The sequence below is a fragment of the Balaenoptera physalus genome (assembly GCF_965194825.1).
Source record: "Balaenoptera physalus genome assembly, chromosome: 19".
NCBI classification, from domain to species: domain Eukaryota; kingdom Metazoa; phylum Chordata; class Mammalia; order Artiodactyla; family Balaenopteridae; genus Balaenoptera; species Balaenoptera physalus.
In genome coordinates this window covers 15,401,153-15,419,003 of record NC_138900.1, presented here as the reverse complement: position 1 = coordinate 15,419,003, position 17,851 = coordinate 15,401,153, and the positions used below count along the sequence as shown (strand labels likewise).

Genomic DNA, 17,851 nt, shown 5'->3' with positions numbered 1-17,851 from the left:
TTGTTTTGTTTTTAATCATAGCCATGCTAGTGGCTGTGAAGTGGTATCTTACTGTGACTTTGATTTATTTTCCCCTATTTACTAATGATGTTGAACTTCTCTTTATGTGTTTACTGGCCATTTGTATATCTTCTTTATAGAAATGTCTATTCAAGTGCTTTGCCCATTTTTAAATTGGATTGTTTATCTTCTTGTGTTTGAGTTGTAATAGTTATTTATATAATCCCAGGCCCTTATGAATATATTATTTGCAAAGATTTTCTCCCACTCTTTGGGTTGTATTTTCATTTTCTTGTTGGTGTCCTTTGATGTGTAAAAGTTTTTAATTTTGATGAAGTCCAATTTATTCTTTTCTCTTGATGCTTGTGCTTTTGTGGTCATATTTAAGAAATAGTTACATAATGCAAAGTCACAAAAAGTTATACCTATTTTTCCTTTTAAGAGTTTTATAGTTTTAGCTCCTACATTTACGTTTGATCCATTTTGAATCAATTTTTGTATATAGTATGAGGTAGAAGTCCAAATTAGTTCTTTTGTATGTTGATACCCAATTGTCCCAGCACCATTTGTTGAAAAGACTATTCTTTCCCCATTGACTAGTCTTGAACCCTTGTTGAAAATCAATTGACTATATGTATGGGTTTATTTCTGGACTCTCAAGTCAATTCCACTGAGCTGGGACTTCCCTGGCAGTCCAGTGGTTGGGACTCTGCACTTCCACAGCAGGGGCCGGTTTCAATCCCTGGTCAGGGAACTAGGATCCTGCCTGCCACACACCATGGCCAAAAAAAAAAAAAAAAAAAAAAAAAAAAATCAACATCAATTCCATTGATCTATATGTCTGTCTTTATGCCAGTACCATACTGGTTTGATTACTGTAGCATTGTAGTAAGTTTTGAAAACAAGAACTGTGAGTCCTCCAATTTTGTTCTTCAAGAAAAAAGATATTTTTGGCCATTCCTTTGCAATAACAATATGACTTTTAGAGTCAGCTTGTCCATTTCTGCAAAAAAGGCTATTGGGATTATGATATGGATTGCACTGACTCTGCCGTAACTTTGGGGAGTATTGTCATCTTACCAACATTGTCTTCCAGTCCATGAACACAGGATGTTTTTCTGTTTATTTGGTTTTCTTTAATTTCTTTCAACAATATGTTTTGTAGTTTTCAGTGTACAAGTCTTATACCTCATTAGTTAAACTTATTCTTAAGTATCTTCTTAATGTTATTGTAAATGGAATTGTTTTCTTAATTTCATTTTTGGGTTGTTCATTGCTGGTTGTACGGAAATACAACTGAGTTTTGTATATCAATTTTGTATCCTGCAATTTTGCTGAACTCGTTTATTAGCTCTAATGGTTTTTTAGTGGATTCTTTAGAGTTTTCTATAAGATCATATTATCTGTGAATAAAGATAGTTTTATTTTTTGCTTTTCAACTTGGATACCATTTATTTCTTTTTCTTGCCCAATTGCCCTGGCTAGAACTTCCAGGACAATGTTTAAGAGACCTGTTGAGAGCAGATATTCTTGTATTGTTTCTTGTTTTAGAAAGGAAAGCTTTCACCATTAAGTGAGATATTAGTTATAGGTATTTTCATACATGCCCTTTTTCCTTCATTCTGTTAATATAATGTATTCCATTAATGGATTTTCCAGTATTGAACCAGCCTTGCATTTCTGGGATACATTCCATTTAGTCATAGTGCATACAGTAATTCTTTTTATAAGCTGCTTTATTCAATTTGCTATTATTTTGTTGAGGATTTTTGCATCTATATTCATAAACAATATTGGTCTCTAGTTTTTCTCTTCTGTGATGTATATAACTGGCTTTGATATGAGGGTAATATTGGCCCCGTAGAATGAGTTAGGAAGTGTTCCCTCCTTTTCTTTTTGAGGGGAAAATTTGAGAAGTATTGTTAATTTTTCTTTAATTGTTTGGTAGAATTCACTGGTGAAGCCATCTGATTCTTAACTTTTCTTTGTTAGAAGTTGTCTCAGTCAATTCGAGGTGCTATAACAAAATACCATAAACTGGGTGGCTTAAACAACAAACATTTATTTCTCACAGTTCTGGAAGCTGGGGAGTCCAAGATCAAGGGGCCAGCAGATATGGTGTCTGTTCTTGCTGTATCCTCACATGGCAGAGAAGAGAGACTGAGAGACAGAGAGAGGGAGAGACAGGGCGCACTCTCTGGTTTCTTCTTCTTACTAGTCCCATCATGGGCACCCTGCCATCCTGACTTCATCTAAACCTAATCATCTCCCAAAGACTCCACATCCAAATATCATCATGTTGGAGGTTAGGGCTTCAATATTAATTTTGTGGGAGATACAAACGTTCAGTCCATAACAGAAGTTATTTGTTTACTGATTCAATCTCTTGTCATAGAAAGGCATACTTCTCTTGAATAGGTTTTGATAGTTTGTGTGTTTCTAGGAATTTTCCCATTTCATCTAGGTTGTCTAATTTGTTACCATAAAATTGTTCATAATATTATTTTATAATCCGTTTTATTTCTGTAAGGTCAGTAGTAATGTCTCCTCTTTCATTCATGATATTAGTAACTTGAATCTTCTCCCTTTTTTTCTTAGTCTATTATTACCAATTTTGTTGATATTTTCAAGGAACTAACTTTTGGTTTTGTTGATTCTCTACTGTTTTTCTATTTTTTTGTTTATATCCTTTCTAATATTTATCATTGCCTTCCTTCTGCTTACTTTACATTTCTTTGCTCTTCTTTTTCTAGTTCCTTAAGGTGGAAGGTTAGGTTATTGATTTGAAATTTTTCTTCCTTTTAATGTAGCAGTTTATAGGTATGAATTTCCCTCTGAGTACTGCATTAGCTGTAGCCCATAAATTTTAGTGTGTGGTGTTTTTGTTTTCATTTATCTCAAAGTATTTTCTAAATTTGTTGTGATTTTTTTCTTTGATTAAGAATGTGAATTAATTTCCATGTATTGTGAATATTCATATTTCCTTCTGCTGTTGATTTCTAATTTCATTCCATTTTGGTCAGAGAAGATACTATGTATGGTTTCAGAGTTTATACATTTATTGAAACTTGTTTTGTGATATAATGTATTGTCTGTCCTGAAGAATATTTCATGTACACTTGAGAAAACTGTTTATTCTGATGTTGTTGGGTGGAGTGTTTTATATATGTCTGTTCAGTCTAGTCAGTTTATAGTGTTATTCAATTCTTCTATTTCCTTGTTGATCTTCTATCTTGTTGTGTGTCCATTAAAGGATGTGAGGTATTGAAGTCTTCAGCCATTATTATTGAACTATTTCTCCTTTCAATCTTGTCAGTTTTACTTCATATATTTGGGGGCTCTGTTGTTAGTTGCATATATGTTTGTAATTGTTATATCTTTTGATAGATTGACATTTTAATTTATGTATAATGTCCTTGTCTTTTGTAATGTTTTCTGGTTTAAAGTCTATTTTGTCTAATATTATAACAATTCCAAGTCTCTTTGAATTATTAATTGCATAAAATATCTTTTTCCATCTTTTCACTTTGAAACTGTGTCTTTGGATCTAAAGTGAGTCTTTTGTAGAGAGCATATAATTAGATCTTTTAAAAAATCTTGTCTGCCAATCTCTGCCTTTAATTGGAGAGTTTAATCTGTTTACATTTAAATAATTACTGATAAGACAGGACTTCTGCCAGTTTGCTATTTGTTTCATATGTTATACATGTTTTGTTCCTCAAATTCCTTCATTATTGCCTTCTTTTATTTTTAATCGAATTTTTTTGTACTGTACCATTCTGATTCCCTCCTCATTTCTCTTTCTGTATATATATATATTTTTTTTTCTTAGTGATTTCTTGGGATTACAATTGACATTTTATTTTTGGCCGTACAGTGTGGCTTGCGGGCTCTTAGTTCCCCGACCACGGTTGAACCTGAGCCACAGCAGTGAAAGTGCTGAGTCCTAACCACTGGACCACCAGGCAATTCCCTACAATTGACATTTTAAACTTATAACAATCTAGTTTGAATTAATACCAACTTTGCCTCGGTAGTATACAAAAACTCTGCTCCTTTACAGCTCTATCCCCTCTTTTTATTATTGTCACAAATTACATCTTTATACAGGTGTGCCCATCAATATAGATTTATAATTATTTTTTCATGCAGTTGGCTTTTTAAAAAAATATTTATTTATTTATTTGGCTGTGCCAGGTCTTAGTTGTGGCACATGGGATCCTTGTTGCTGCATGCGGGACCTTTGTTGCAGCATGTGGGATCTTTAGTTGTGGCATGTGAGCTCTTAGTTACAGCGTGTGGGATCTAGTTCCCTGACCAGGGATTGAACCCAGGCCCCCTGTGTTGGGAGCATGGAGTCTTAACCACTGAACCACCAGGGAAGTCCCCATGCAGTTGTCTCAATTCATATAGGGGTCAAAATGAGTTATAGACCAAATATACACTAATACTGACTTCTATATTTACCTATGTAGTTACTTTTACTGGCATTCTTTATTTCTTCATGTGGATTTGGGTTATTTTCTAGTGTCATTTTGTTTCAGCCTGAGGGACTCTCTTTAGCATTCTCTGAAGGGCAGGTCAATACTAATGAACTTTCATCTGGGACCGTCTTAATTTCTTTATTTTTAACGGATAGTTTAACTGGCTATAGAAATCTTGACTGACAATTTTGGTTTTTCTTTTTCAGCACTTTGAATATGTCATCTTACTGCCTCTGGCCTTCATGGTTTCTAATGAGAAATCAGCTGTTAATTTTGTTAATGATTCCGTATACATGATGAATGGCTTCTCTCTTACTGCTTTAAATATTCTCTCCTTATCTTTGACTTTCAACAATTTGATTATAACGTGTCTGCCTGTGAATCTCTTTCAATTTGTCCTATTTCGAGTTTCTTGAGCTTCTTAGATGTATAGGTCCATGTTTTTCATCAAATTTGGAAAGTTTTTGGCCATTACTTTCAAATATTCTTTATTCCTCTCCCCTACCCAGTTTGAGACTACCATTTTATGTATGTTTGTATGCTTGAAAATGTCCCACAGGTCTCTTATTCATTTTTCTTTTTCTTTTTCTTTTTGCTCCTCAGACTGGATAAGTTCATTTGATTTATCTTCAAGTTTGCCAATTGTTTCTTCTGCCTGTTCAAATCTGCTATTGAATCTTCTAGTGAATTTTTCATATCAATTATTGTACTTTTCTGCTCCAAAATTTCTATGTAGTTCATTTTTGTAAATTCTTTTTCTTTATTGATATTTTCTATTTGGTGAAACATTGTTCTTGTGGTTTCTTTTCACTCTTTGAACATATATAAAATAATTGATTTAAAGTCTTTGTCTATTAGGTCTTTGTCTAGAAATTCTTTGTCTGTCTGAGCTTTTTCAGGGACAGTTTCTATTAATTTCCTTCCCACCCTCCCCAGTGGATGAACTGTACTTTCTTTTTATATATTTATTTATTTATTCATTTTTGGCTGTGTTGGGTCTTTGTTGCTGCGCACGGGTTTTTCTCTAGTTGTGGTGAGTGGGGGCTACTCACTATTGTGCATGGGCTTCTCATTGTGGTGACTTCTCTTGTTGTGGAGCACGGGCTTTAGGCACGTGAGCTTCAGTAATTGTGGCACTCGAGCTCAGTAGTTGTGGCTCATGGGCTCTAGAGCGCAGGCTCAGTAGTTGTGGCACATGCGCGGGCTTAGTTGCTCCGCGGCATGTGGGATCTTCCCGGACCAGGGCTCGAACCCATGTCCCCCTGCATTGGCAGGTGCATTCTTAACCACTGCGCCACCAGGGAAGCCCAATATTCAATATTTGAACTGGGTCAGAGGATGTAGCTTGAGGGGGAATACTGACTTTTCCATATAGAATTAAATAAATGGAGGAAGAAAACTGATCAAAAATGCCTGAAGGCATAGGGAAAAAGAAAAGCAGAATTTTTTAAAAATGAGTCAAAAAGTAGCAATATATCTTAGTGACTAAGCTTGTTATATCATAGTGACTAAGCTTGTGGACTTGGAAGCCAATCTTTGTGGGTACAAATTCTTGCTTCCCACTTTCTGTGTAACATTGGGCAAAGCTTCCTAGTACCTTTTCTGGTCTTATTTTCCACATCTAAAAAATGTGAATAATTGTACATTTCTTAGGATGAAATGGTATAATCCATAATCCATTGTTATAATCAGTATAAAATACTACACATAGGCCTGGCACATAATAATTGTTCAAAATATTGTTACTATTACTATTATTATTAATTCAATAAAATAATGTGTTGAGTTATTGGATGGAAAGACAAAGATTCTAAGATTGGAAAAGAAATTTTGAGCTACATGCTGTTTTTAAGAAACAACTAAAATAGACTTGTACAGGTTGAAAATACAGGGATTTTTTAAAAAGATATCACAGGAAAATGTTAACAAAAGATTCAGGTATAGCAATATTAAAATATCAAACAAATAGAAAGCAAGGAATAATATTAAATATGGCATAGCTGATTCACTTTGTTATAAAGCAGAAACTAACACACCATTGTAATGCAATTATACTCCAAGAAAGATGTTAAAAAATAAATAAATAAATAGGGCAAAAGGAGATTAAAATTCTATACCACTAGAAGAGAAAAAAAACTAAACAAATGAGTAGAACCAAAGGCAGGAAAGAAAAGAAGAGGAAAACAAAATAGATAGGATCCTTGAAAATGAAGGGAGTAGTGAGTTTAAATCATAAGCACACAGATATGTTAAGCATAAATATCCTATTAGGAGAAAACCACTTCGTAATTGTATAATGTTAATTTTTTGGTTTTGATAATTGTGCTATAGTTATTTCCGACGTTAACATTTGGGGGAAGATGATAACACACAGAAACTCTCTGTACTATTTTTGCAACATCCAGGGTAGCTTGTAGTTAAAAAGCTAAACAATTATAGAACCAGGGGATAAGGCTAATAAAGCAAATAGGGCAGAATGTTAGAATGAGTCTAATTACTCAGAGAGATGTGAGAGGTTATTACTTCTTTAAAAATTATCAGCAAAATAACTTGGAAATAAAAAGTGAAATCACTGAAATAAAAATAGTATAATAAGTGGGCTGGATGGAAGAATAAATACGGTTTAAGTTGGACATGTTAAACAGGAAGATAGATCTGAGGAATTTGCCAGGATGCAGTGCAAATGGCAAGTATGAAACAACAGCTGAAGGTCATAGAGGAATCTGAAGGTCTACTGTATTCTCATCTCATAGAAATTCTAAAAGGAAAGAGCAGCCAAGAAGAAGGGGAGGAAAACAGTCTATTCCCTGCAGCTGCAGACTAATGGTCCAAGGGGCCACAAATGGTTCTGAGTGGTCATGTGTTGGCAGCTGTGGTAGAAAAAGGCACCCTCATGGGTGGCTTCTGGGAAAGAACATTTATCCAGACAGTCTCAGTGCCCATTAAAAGCTGAAATTCACAGACTCTTCAGTGAGCAATTCCAACCTAGAACAAATGCTCAGTACAGTGTTTCAATGAAAACAAAGCATTGAAAATAATTTAAATATCCACCAGTACAGGAATGGGTAAATAACCATGGCTCATTTTTTTTTTTCCTAACAAAAAATATTTTAATGTAGGAATCAACATGTGAACATTATATTTAGGTGGTAAAATTCAGGTTACAAATATAAATATCAAATAATATCATACTTCTGGTTTAATGGAGAACAGTTGTGACAGTCATGCTTAGCACCTTGGTTAAGTAATGAGAGAAATGGGTTGGGGTGTCATAGAGGTATGCAAAAATTTAACAGTTCAAATGATCCTTAGCCCTTCTGAGAAAATGTAGATGGCAAATATGTGGCAAATATTTCTGTAATATGGTGGTTTCAGTCCATTAGTGAGTGTTCTGTTCATGCATTTAAAGTAATGGCAGATGTTTCTGAGCACTGAAAATTAGATTCAAAGTAAGTCTTTGCTCAACAAGTTAATGATACTATGAATCCCTTATATTTAAAAATATAGTTTATGGAATCTTAAAAAAAAAAAAGGTTCTGAAGAACCCAGGGGCAGGACAGGAACAAAGACGCAGACGTAGAGAATGGACCTGAGGACACGGGGAGGGGGAAGGGCAAGCTGGGATGAAGTGAGAGAGTGGCATGGACACACATACACTACCAAATGTAAAACAGCCAGCAGGAAGCAGCCACACAGCACAGGGAGATCAGCTCGGTGCTCTGTGTCCACCCAGAGGGGTGGGATAGGGAGGGTGGGAGGGAGACGCAAGAGGGAGGAGATACGGGGACACATGTTTATGTACAGCTGATTCACCTTGCCATACAGCAGAAACCAACACACCATTGCAAAGCAACTACACTCCAATAAAGATGTTAAAAAACAACAACAACAAAATATATAGTTTAAATTTGTAAAGTTTAAGGTAAAGCATACTTGTTTTCATAGTTATTTTTAGATATAATTGAGACTACACTACCATATATAATCAGCTATACTGCTGTGCACAGTTAATTCCAGTTACCGTATTTTATATTTGCTGATCATCAACAGTACACAATTCATGCTCCAAAAGAAATATATCAATCCAGCAAAATGGTTACATTTAATTTTATTTTAAAGACAGATTAACTAAATTTAAGGAAGAATTGGCTTTTCTTGATAGCTCATTTTCAAATTACTGATACAAACTTACCGGAGAGTAATTATTTATTTTGCCTAACATCAAACAATCTGCAAAAAGTTTCCAAGATAGAGGCATTCCTTGTTCCATTTCCAAAAATAAATAAAGGCTTTCTAACTGAAAGCATTTACATTCCTAGCTCTCTAAAGTAAACATTAAAAAACAAAGTACAAAAAATGATCTCTTGGCTTCTGAATAGCCCACTTAGTTACATAAAGTATTTTCTGTCCCAACACTTTCTCAAATTCAAAAGATATTTACTTCCTAAGAACATGACAAACAGTCTTCATTTCAAACCATTCAGTCCGTTTCCATGGCAACACTGCAGATTCCTTGGCCACCGTAAGTTGCATTAGTTGACTGTGGAATTTCTCAATCTTCTTTACACCTTGAGCTTGGCCTGTTCTATACACCAAACAAACTAAATCATCTGTTACTTTAATATACAAACTCCCATCAGAATGCCTATATTTGAGAACCACACGTGCCTTCATAGGGTCTGCGAGGTAGAGTTTCTCCGCTGCGCGACTGAACTCCTCGCAGGTCTGGTACTGTGGCATCGTGGGCCCGCGGCAGAACAGGAGAGAGAGGCAAAGCTACGGACCGGAGGTGGAGGCGGCGCGATGCGGCCCACCTACCTCCCTACCTCTCGCAGCCACCTACCGCGGCAGGGGCCCAGCCAATCCCGGCTCATTTTTACTATGAAACAATATGCAGCTTAAAAGAAAACCAGAAATATAAGATCTATATGTACCAAGATGGAAAAATTCCCAAGAGATAATGTTAACTAATCAAACCAGATATAAAACTATGTATAATTTATATACACAAAACGAAACTATTTCTATATATGTTTTATATTCTTAAATAAGATCATTAACATATACACACTACTATATATAAAATAGATAACCAACAAGGGCCTACTGTATAGCATAGGGAAGTATACTCTATTTTGTAATGACCTATAAGGGAAAGAATATGAAAAAGAATATGTATATGTATATATTTATAACTTAGTCACTGTGCTGTACATCTGAAACTAACATGACACTGTAAATCAACTATACCTCAATAAAAAACAAAAACAAATAAGATCAACACTACGGACTTCTCTGGTGGTCCAGCAGCTAAGACTCTGAGCTCCCAAAGCAGGGGGTCTGGTTCAATCCCTGGTCAGGGAACTAGATCCCACATGCCACAACTAAGAGTTAGCATGCCACAACTGAGAGTCCACATGCATGCCGCAACTAAAGATCCCGCATGTGCAACTAAGGATCGTGCACGCCGCAGCGAAGATCCCGCATGCTGCAACCGAGACCCGGCACAGCCAAATAAATAAATAAAAATAAATTAATTAATTTAAAAAAAGATCAACACTAAAAAATGTACACACAGGTAACAATTACTTAGAAAATGTAATAACACAATTAATATATATCATTATAAAACTAAATAAAAACTTAGGATAGGTCTAAGAATAGGTCTTAGAATAAAGCCTCAGAATAGGTCTAAAAGGAATTATGGAAGATCTACTTGAATAAAAGTATAAGATTTTACTGAAAGACATAGAAGACCTGAATAAAAGGAAACAGATACCATAATTCCCAATAGGTAGATTTAATGTTAAAATGTCAGTTCTTTCTAAAATATTCTATAAATTCTAGGCCATTTCAATCAGAATCCCAGCATCGTTTCTTTAGTAGAATTTGAGTAGCCCATCCTGATACTCATTTGCAAGACAAAATGGGCCAGAAGAGCCAGAAAAGTTTTGGAAGATAATTACATAATGGAAGGACTTGCCCTATCAGAAGTCAAATAGTCTGCAGAACTTCAGTGTGTTATTGGGACAGTAACAAACATGGAAGAGAGGGGGAAAAGATGACTCTTCAGTAAATGGTGTTTGGACAGTTGTTTATCCATCTGGGAAAAAAATAGTTACATCTCTACCTTACACTCTACCCTGAAATAAATTCCAAGGGAAATTTAAAAATCAAAACTATAACAATTAGGTGACAAAGTTTTTTTTTTAATCTAAGCACGAGGATATCTTTGCGTATAAGAAACAGAACCCAGAATCCATAAAGGAAGAGACTGATAAATGTAACTATGCAAAAACTGAATATTTAAAAGTCAAAAGACACTATCCCCTCCACCCAGGATGTGTACGTTGAGATTGAAGCCTCTGGGAGCAAATTCCAATCCAGCCCAGTGTGGGAGGCATGCAGTCTTAGCCGGAGGTAACTCCTGGAGGAGACAGTATGTCTCTCACAAAAAGCAAAGCCCTTACCCTTGACTTGGAATGCACTCTTTGTCCCAGGCCTGAGGAATGTAAAAGAGATTAGCAAAGCTATCTCAAGCCGGGAGACCTCAGGGAACTGAGAGTCCTGGTTGTTCCTTATGGCTGGGGGCTGTGTGTGTGCCTGGTTAAGGGAAGATAATGTTCAAGGATGGTCGTTGTAAACTTGTTGACGTCCATGGTGGTGACTGAACTGAGACGATAAGCAGTTCTATGGGTTCATTGTCTAATAATGAGCTCCTCTTCTGTCTGTATAAGATTCAGTAAATTCTAAATAAAGTGCCTTGCAACCATCAGTTGTCTTGGTCCTTCTGACCCCATACTCGTGGTGCTATTCAGTCCCTTACCCCTCTCCGTCGGGACCTGGAAGACCCCCTGCGGTAGCTGGACCGTCGCAGCCCAGGGGAGCAGAGACTTGGGACTGACTTCCCCTCAGACCCCTGCGGGTCAGCGGTGCACCTGGTACAGACTGGGAAACCTGAGCAGGCAAATATAGGGTGCCAGGAATAATGATACTGACTCACGTGGACACATCTCCCACCGCTCCAATCCCCAACTTTGCCATGCTGCAACTCTGCCCTTTCCCCAAGTGCCTCGGATTTAAAACCCTGCGGAAAAGATGATTCTCCTATCACAGACTGGGGAATCTAAGTGGGCTACGGTGTGGTAAAGGACTCTGTTCTCTTCCCCTCCCCCAACCCCACCCCGCCATAGCTACCCCGCACCTGCCCCCTCCCCCCAAATCCCAACTGCTCTCTTGGGTAGAGCGAGAGAGGGCATGTCTAGCAACACGCGGCAAATGCCTGGGGTAGGAGACGAGTGAGACTCGCGCAGTGACGAAGGAAACACATAGCCCCCAGATTAGAGAAAACGGCGGGAGACTGCACACTGGACCCTCAGGGGGACGCGCTGGACGAAAGCTCGCCAGTTAGACAAAGAGAAATCGTCGGACCTGAAAAGCCCTTGGTTCCCATAGCAATGTCTCAGTGTCCGCTGGTTCACGGATTTCTTTCCCAGGGGCCCTTTTTTGTTGGGAGGGCTTGTCCCTGCCGGTCACTCACAGCAATGGCCTAGCGTCCCAGGCCTCCAATTGGCTCCTTTGTTGTTGAGAGGCCCCGCCTTCACCAGTTATTTACATCCCGGCGGTACCTCCCACCAGGTCTCCCATTGGACCCTGATGCGACCCAGACAAAAACTTCTTCCTAAAAGCCTCCGGTGTTTGGGTGTCTGCCGTTTCTAAAAAACCACCACCAACCCCGCCCTTCACTCCGAGGTGTCACTGTCCCTCCAGACCGCACCCAGTGGTGGGTGGAATCGGTGCACTTGGCCGGACCCCGAATACATACTGACTCACTGACCTTACACAATCTCCACCACTGACACACAGATCCTGATCAATGACCCCACAGGTCTGGCCTTCACGTAGCCCCTTCACTGATTTCACAGACACCCCATCACTGATAATGCAGATTCTCGCATCCCTGACCCCACAGACTTTCCCATCCCTGACTCCGTAGAACACCATCTCTTACTCCACAGACCTATTAATAAGGGGTTATATTCAAGGAGACTGTGTTGACCATTTTACACATCCATTTAGTGTGTGTGTGTGCTGAATACCTGACTTAGGTAGATTTTAGCATCTTGGTGGCCAATGCAGTTTCTTTGCCTTTTCTTTTTCTTTTTTCTTACTGTAGTAGCATCTTTAAAGACCTCACCCCAGTAAGTATGGAGTACCGTTTATTAGTGCCTATCCTTTATTGAATCCTTGTCATACGCATTTATTTTCAATCATAGAAGTCACAATTCTTGTATATAATTCAAGGACACTAAAGATGCAGATATAAGAATGAGGGTTTTTTAAATATTATTATCTGTTTTTGGCTTCTGCAGATCATAAGTTCATTCACTTGTCTCAGATCACTAAATATATACTTTGTTTCCTTAAAAAAATTCTGATGAAAACCTTAAAAAGAGTAAAATTCTTTAGGAACTAGTGGGAAAACTCCATGGAGATGTTTTAGAAATAATGGTCCTAGGGCATCTGAAATGACACGAACTAAATCTTGATTTCTCTGTCAATTACAAAAATGTGGACTTTGGAGGAAATACTATATAAAAAGATACACAGACACTGTTTTATTGAGATATAATTCACATACCGTACAAATCACCCACTGAAAGTGTAAAATTAAATGGCTTTTAGGGCGCAGGGCGCTTTCGCTCGGTTGCGGTGCTCCGTGGTGCGGTGGGGCGGCCTCTGGGGCTCCCAGCCCTTCCCGGACTCCGCTTTGGGCTGACAATGCCCCCTGGCCACGTTAGGGCTTCCCTCTGCCATTTAGGGAGGGACACCGGTGCCCTCAGCTGCCTCTTGTGGACATGAAGGCTGACTTTCTTTTCTTGACCACGTAACCAAGAATAACCAGGTGACATGAGTTAGTCCCTCCTTTCAGAGGAGTGACCTGCCATCGCTAGAAACCACAGGATGGTTCCTACAATAACGTGGACCCAACCCCAGGAGACACTAAGTGAAAGAAAGCAAAGTGCGGAAAAACACACTGACAAGCTGATCCTAATATTCACTAGGAAATGCAAGGGACCCAGAATAGTCAAAACAACCTTGGAAAATAAGGACAAAGTTGGAGGACCTCACACTCCCCAATTTCAGAACTTACTGCAAAGTAACAGTAATCCAGACAATGTGGTACTGGCATCAGGATAGACATGTGGATTAATGGAACAGATTAGAGAGTCCAGAAACAAACCCATACACCTATAGGCAATTGATTTCAATTAGGGTGACAAGCTCATTTAATGGGATCAGAATATTCTTTTCAACAAATGGTACTGGGACCACTGCAAAAGAATGAAGTTGGATCCCTAACCATACCATATACAAAAGTTAATTCAAATTGATCAAAGACCCAAATGTAACCTCTAAAACTGTAAAACTTTTAGAAGAAAATGTGAGAATTCCCTGGCAGTCCAGTGGTTGGGACTCCACACTTTCACTGCTGAGGCACCGGGGTTCAGTCCCTGGTCGGGGAGCTGGGATCCTGCAAGCTGCACAGCCAACAAAACAAAACAAACAAAGAAGAAAACGTAGATGTAAATATTTATGACCTTAGAGTACACAATGATTTCTTAGCTATGACATCTAAACCACAAGCAACCAAGGAAAAAAATTAATGGGACTTCATCAAATTTTAAAACTTTCATGTGTCAAAGAACACTGTCAAGAAAGTGAAAAAATCCACAGAATGGAAGAAAATATTTGCAAGTCATATATCTGCTAAGTATTTATTACCCAGAATATATAAAAAACACAACTCAATAATAAGAAGACAACCCAATTGAAAAATGGACAAAGGATTTGAATGGACGTTTCTCCAGAGAGGGTATACAAAAGTTCAATAAGCCCATGAAAATATACACAATTTCCTTAGTCACTAGGAAAATGCAAATCAAACGCACAATGAGAAACCACTTCACACCTACTAGGATGAGTACAGGAAAAGAAAAATGGGCAATAACAAGCATTGTCCAGGATATCAAGAAATCAGAACTCTCATACACTGACGGTGGGAATGTAAAATGATGCAGCAGCTTTGGAAAATCGTTTGGCAGTTCCTCAAAAAAGTAAACGTAGAGTTACCGTATGACCAGCCAGGTTTATACCCAAGAGAGTTGAAAACATATGTTCACAAAAATGTGTACCTGACTATTAAGAACAGCATGATTCCTAATAGCCAAAAAAGAGAACAAATATCCATCAACTGATGAATGGATAGACAATATGTGTCTCTCCATACAGTGGAATCTTTCTTGGCCATAGAGAGGAATGAGCAGTGACGACACACTACAACATGGATGAACCTTGAAAACATTGCTCAGAAGCCAAAACACAAGGCCACATATGTATGCAAATCATATGCATCCATAGATGTAATATCCAAATACTGCATATATGCATTTATATGCAGTGTTCAGAATAGGCAAATCCATAGAGACAGAAAGTAGATCACTGGTCTCCAGGGCTAGGAAAAAGGCAATGGGGAGTGGCTACTAATGGCATGGAGTTTCTTTATGGGGTCATGAAAATGCCCAGGCATAAGTGGTGGTATTTCCACAACCCTGTGAATATATTAAAAACCACTGAGTTGTACACTTTAAAATTGGTGAATGGTAAGTTTTGTGGAATATGAACTATATCTCAAATAAACAAAAAACAAGTAGGTTACAAAAAAAAATTAAATGACTTTTAGTATATTCACAAAGTCGTGCAAACATCACCACAAATTTAGAACATTTTCATTACCCCCAAAGAAATCCTAAATCCACTCTTCTATTTCCTCCCAACTCCCCTACTCCTGGACAACCACTAATCTACTTTCTGTCTCTATATATTGGTGTAGTCTGGACATTTCATGTAAGTGGAATCACATAATATGTGGTCTTTGTGACTGGCTTCTTTTACTTAGCACAGTGTTTTCTAAGTTCATCCATGGTGTAGTGTCAACCTTAAAAATAAAATGGCCAGTTATTTTATGAGCAAAATGGGCTTATTCAGGGGAAGCAAAGAACTGCATTTCAGGACAAGCATGTTATAGGAAAAACTATAGGCAAGTACAACTGGCAAAGGAGAGGAACAGAAAAAGGAGGAGGCTGGGAGGGGCTGTTTTGAACTAAACCATTGGATGAAAGAGTTCATGGTGCAGCGTTTCACATTGGCTGGGCTTGTTGCTGGGCAAGGAGAATTCTTTCCCTTCAGGTCTGTACCACTTCCTCTTGGGGTGTGTAATTGAAATCAAGTGGTAGTGTGTGAGGTCTCCCCCTTCCGCCTCCATTTTAAATGAGATTTCCTTTATTCTGTTTCACAGTAGCATGTATCAGTACTTCATTCCTTTTTATTGCTGAGTATTATTCATTTGTCTGGATATACCACATTTTATTTATATATTCATCGGTTGATGGATATTGGGTTGTTTCCACTTTGGGGCTATTATGAATGCTAAGAACATTCAGGTACAAGATTTTGTGTGAACATATGTTTTCATTTCTCTTGACTATATACCTAAAAGTGGAATTGCTGGGTCACTGTCACTTCTTGAGGCATCCATTTTCTGTCGTGAGCAGTTTGATTTTAACACCTTGGAAGGCACTGAGGTGGATAATCTGGGATGTGAGTCTCCCAATCCTTGGTGCTAGGAAGGATGTGGCCTGCATTTGATCCTATATATGTGGAGGGGGCACTGTACATAAGGATAAACTTAAGGGAGTTTATTGCTTGATTTTGAAACTCTGCCCAACAATTGTAAAGGAGATAGAAATGTTTGGATTCAAATAGAAGAAAAACATATTCCGGTTAAAATTCTCAGTTTTCACCAGCTTGTAATGTAGGGATCTATATCGAAGAATGGCAAGGTTTTTACGCGTATTTTCTGCGTAATACTAAACTATATATACTATAATAATACTATTTTGGGAACAGTCTCCAAGTGGAAGAATGGGGCTCTGGACTCTGTGGGTGGAGATTAAAGTCGAGGGGCACCGTGGGTCTCTGGGGTGACCAAGAAAAAAAAAAAATGCAGCAAGGCCAAGAACCCCTTTGAAATGGAAAAAATTTAAATACGCACACGAAAAGGAGTTTGCTGAAACTATACCAGTCGGTTGTTGCTTATAAGCGCAGCGTTGCGCTCAGAACCTGAGGTAAGCGGTAGAACATTGAAATGGCTGTCATTTGAATTAAATGCAATGTCTGCTGCCTGCCCACTCTGTATTGATTGCTGGTTAGAAACGTGCAACCTGCCCCTGGGCTCGGTTTTGCATAGGGGAGCTTCACAGAAAGCGTCTGTTTGATTTCTTGCATTAATGTCTCCCCTTGTCCATTTCCTTAATTTTATTACTTATGATTTATTAGCCCAGTGATGAGACCGGCTGTGTGCAAAGTCAGGTCTCGGAGTTAACGGGGTCGTAGCACCTGGACAAGGCCGGAGGGTCTCCAGCGCCGGGTGTAAATCTCAGAGAAGGAGCAAACAGCGCGAAGGGTTGATTGTAAAGTCCGGGCGGGGTGCCCAGCGCAGGAATTCTGAAGCTGAGACTAGACTCGCAGGACACCTTTTGTTAATGTTTGTAGGCGAGTCGACCGCAAACGCTTCTTATTGGCCAACATGAGCGAAACCTCCCCTCCTTTGCACATCCATTGAATAAGAGCTCTGTTTATACATATTTGAGGATACCCGCGTTCTTGCCTTCCCCCTTTGCGTTGCCTGGAGACGGTGTTCTGTCTATTAACAGTTGATCGTGTTTCCCATTGGCTACCGTTTCCTTCGGAAGCCCGCCCCCACAAGAAGCCCCAACGAGCGCCGGGCCAATAAAAGCAGTCCTGGCGGACTGTACTAAACGTGGTAGCGAAGCTGTGGTTGTCCCGGCAGGGGACTGCTGGACAAGGGACGCGGCTGGGCTGGAGGCGCCGCGCGGCGGGAAGTCTTCCGGGTCCATGCAGCGCGCCTGGGAAGTCGGCTCTCAAGGGGGGAACCGGGACTCCGGCTCGGAACCTGAGTGGTAAACTCCGAGCTGCGGCCGGGCCCTTCCCCTTTCCGACAGAACTTGGTGGGCGGCCTAGGCGCTTGGGCTAATCTACTTGGTTTCCCAACCTCCGACTCTCAGGGTCTCGGGATTAAAAGTGAACACAGGGATTTTTTTAAAAGCCCACCCGGTTAAAACGCCCTTTTATTTTTCCGCAGGGTTGGTTGGTTTGTTTCAGAACGCCCTGCGGGGGCGGAGGGAGGGGGGAGTTGGCCGACGGGTTCAGGTTTATTAAATAAAATTAATTCCTGGTTTAGAGTGTGCTAATACCGTAGCGCCCCAACCTTTAAAAAATCCCAT

General features: G+C 39.0%; 1 pseudogene across 1 annotated transcript; it reads right to left on the bottom strand.

The window, feature by feature from the left end:
* Positions 1–4,402: 4,402 nt before the first annotated feature.
* LOC309649412 (signal recognition particle 9 kDa protein pseudogene) lies at positions 4,403–17,511 on the bottom strand (annotated as a pseudogene). The gene has a single exon. The product of its transcript is annotated as a signal recognition particle 9 kDa protein pseudogene (transcript).
* Positions 17,512–17,851: the final 340 nt, after the last annotated feature.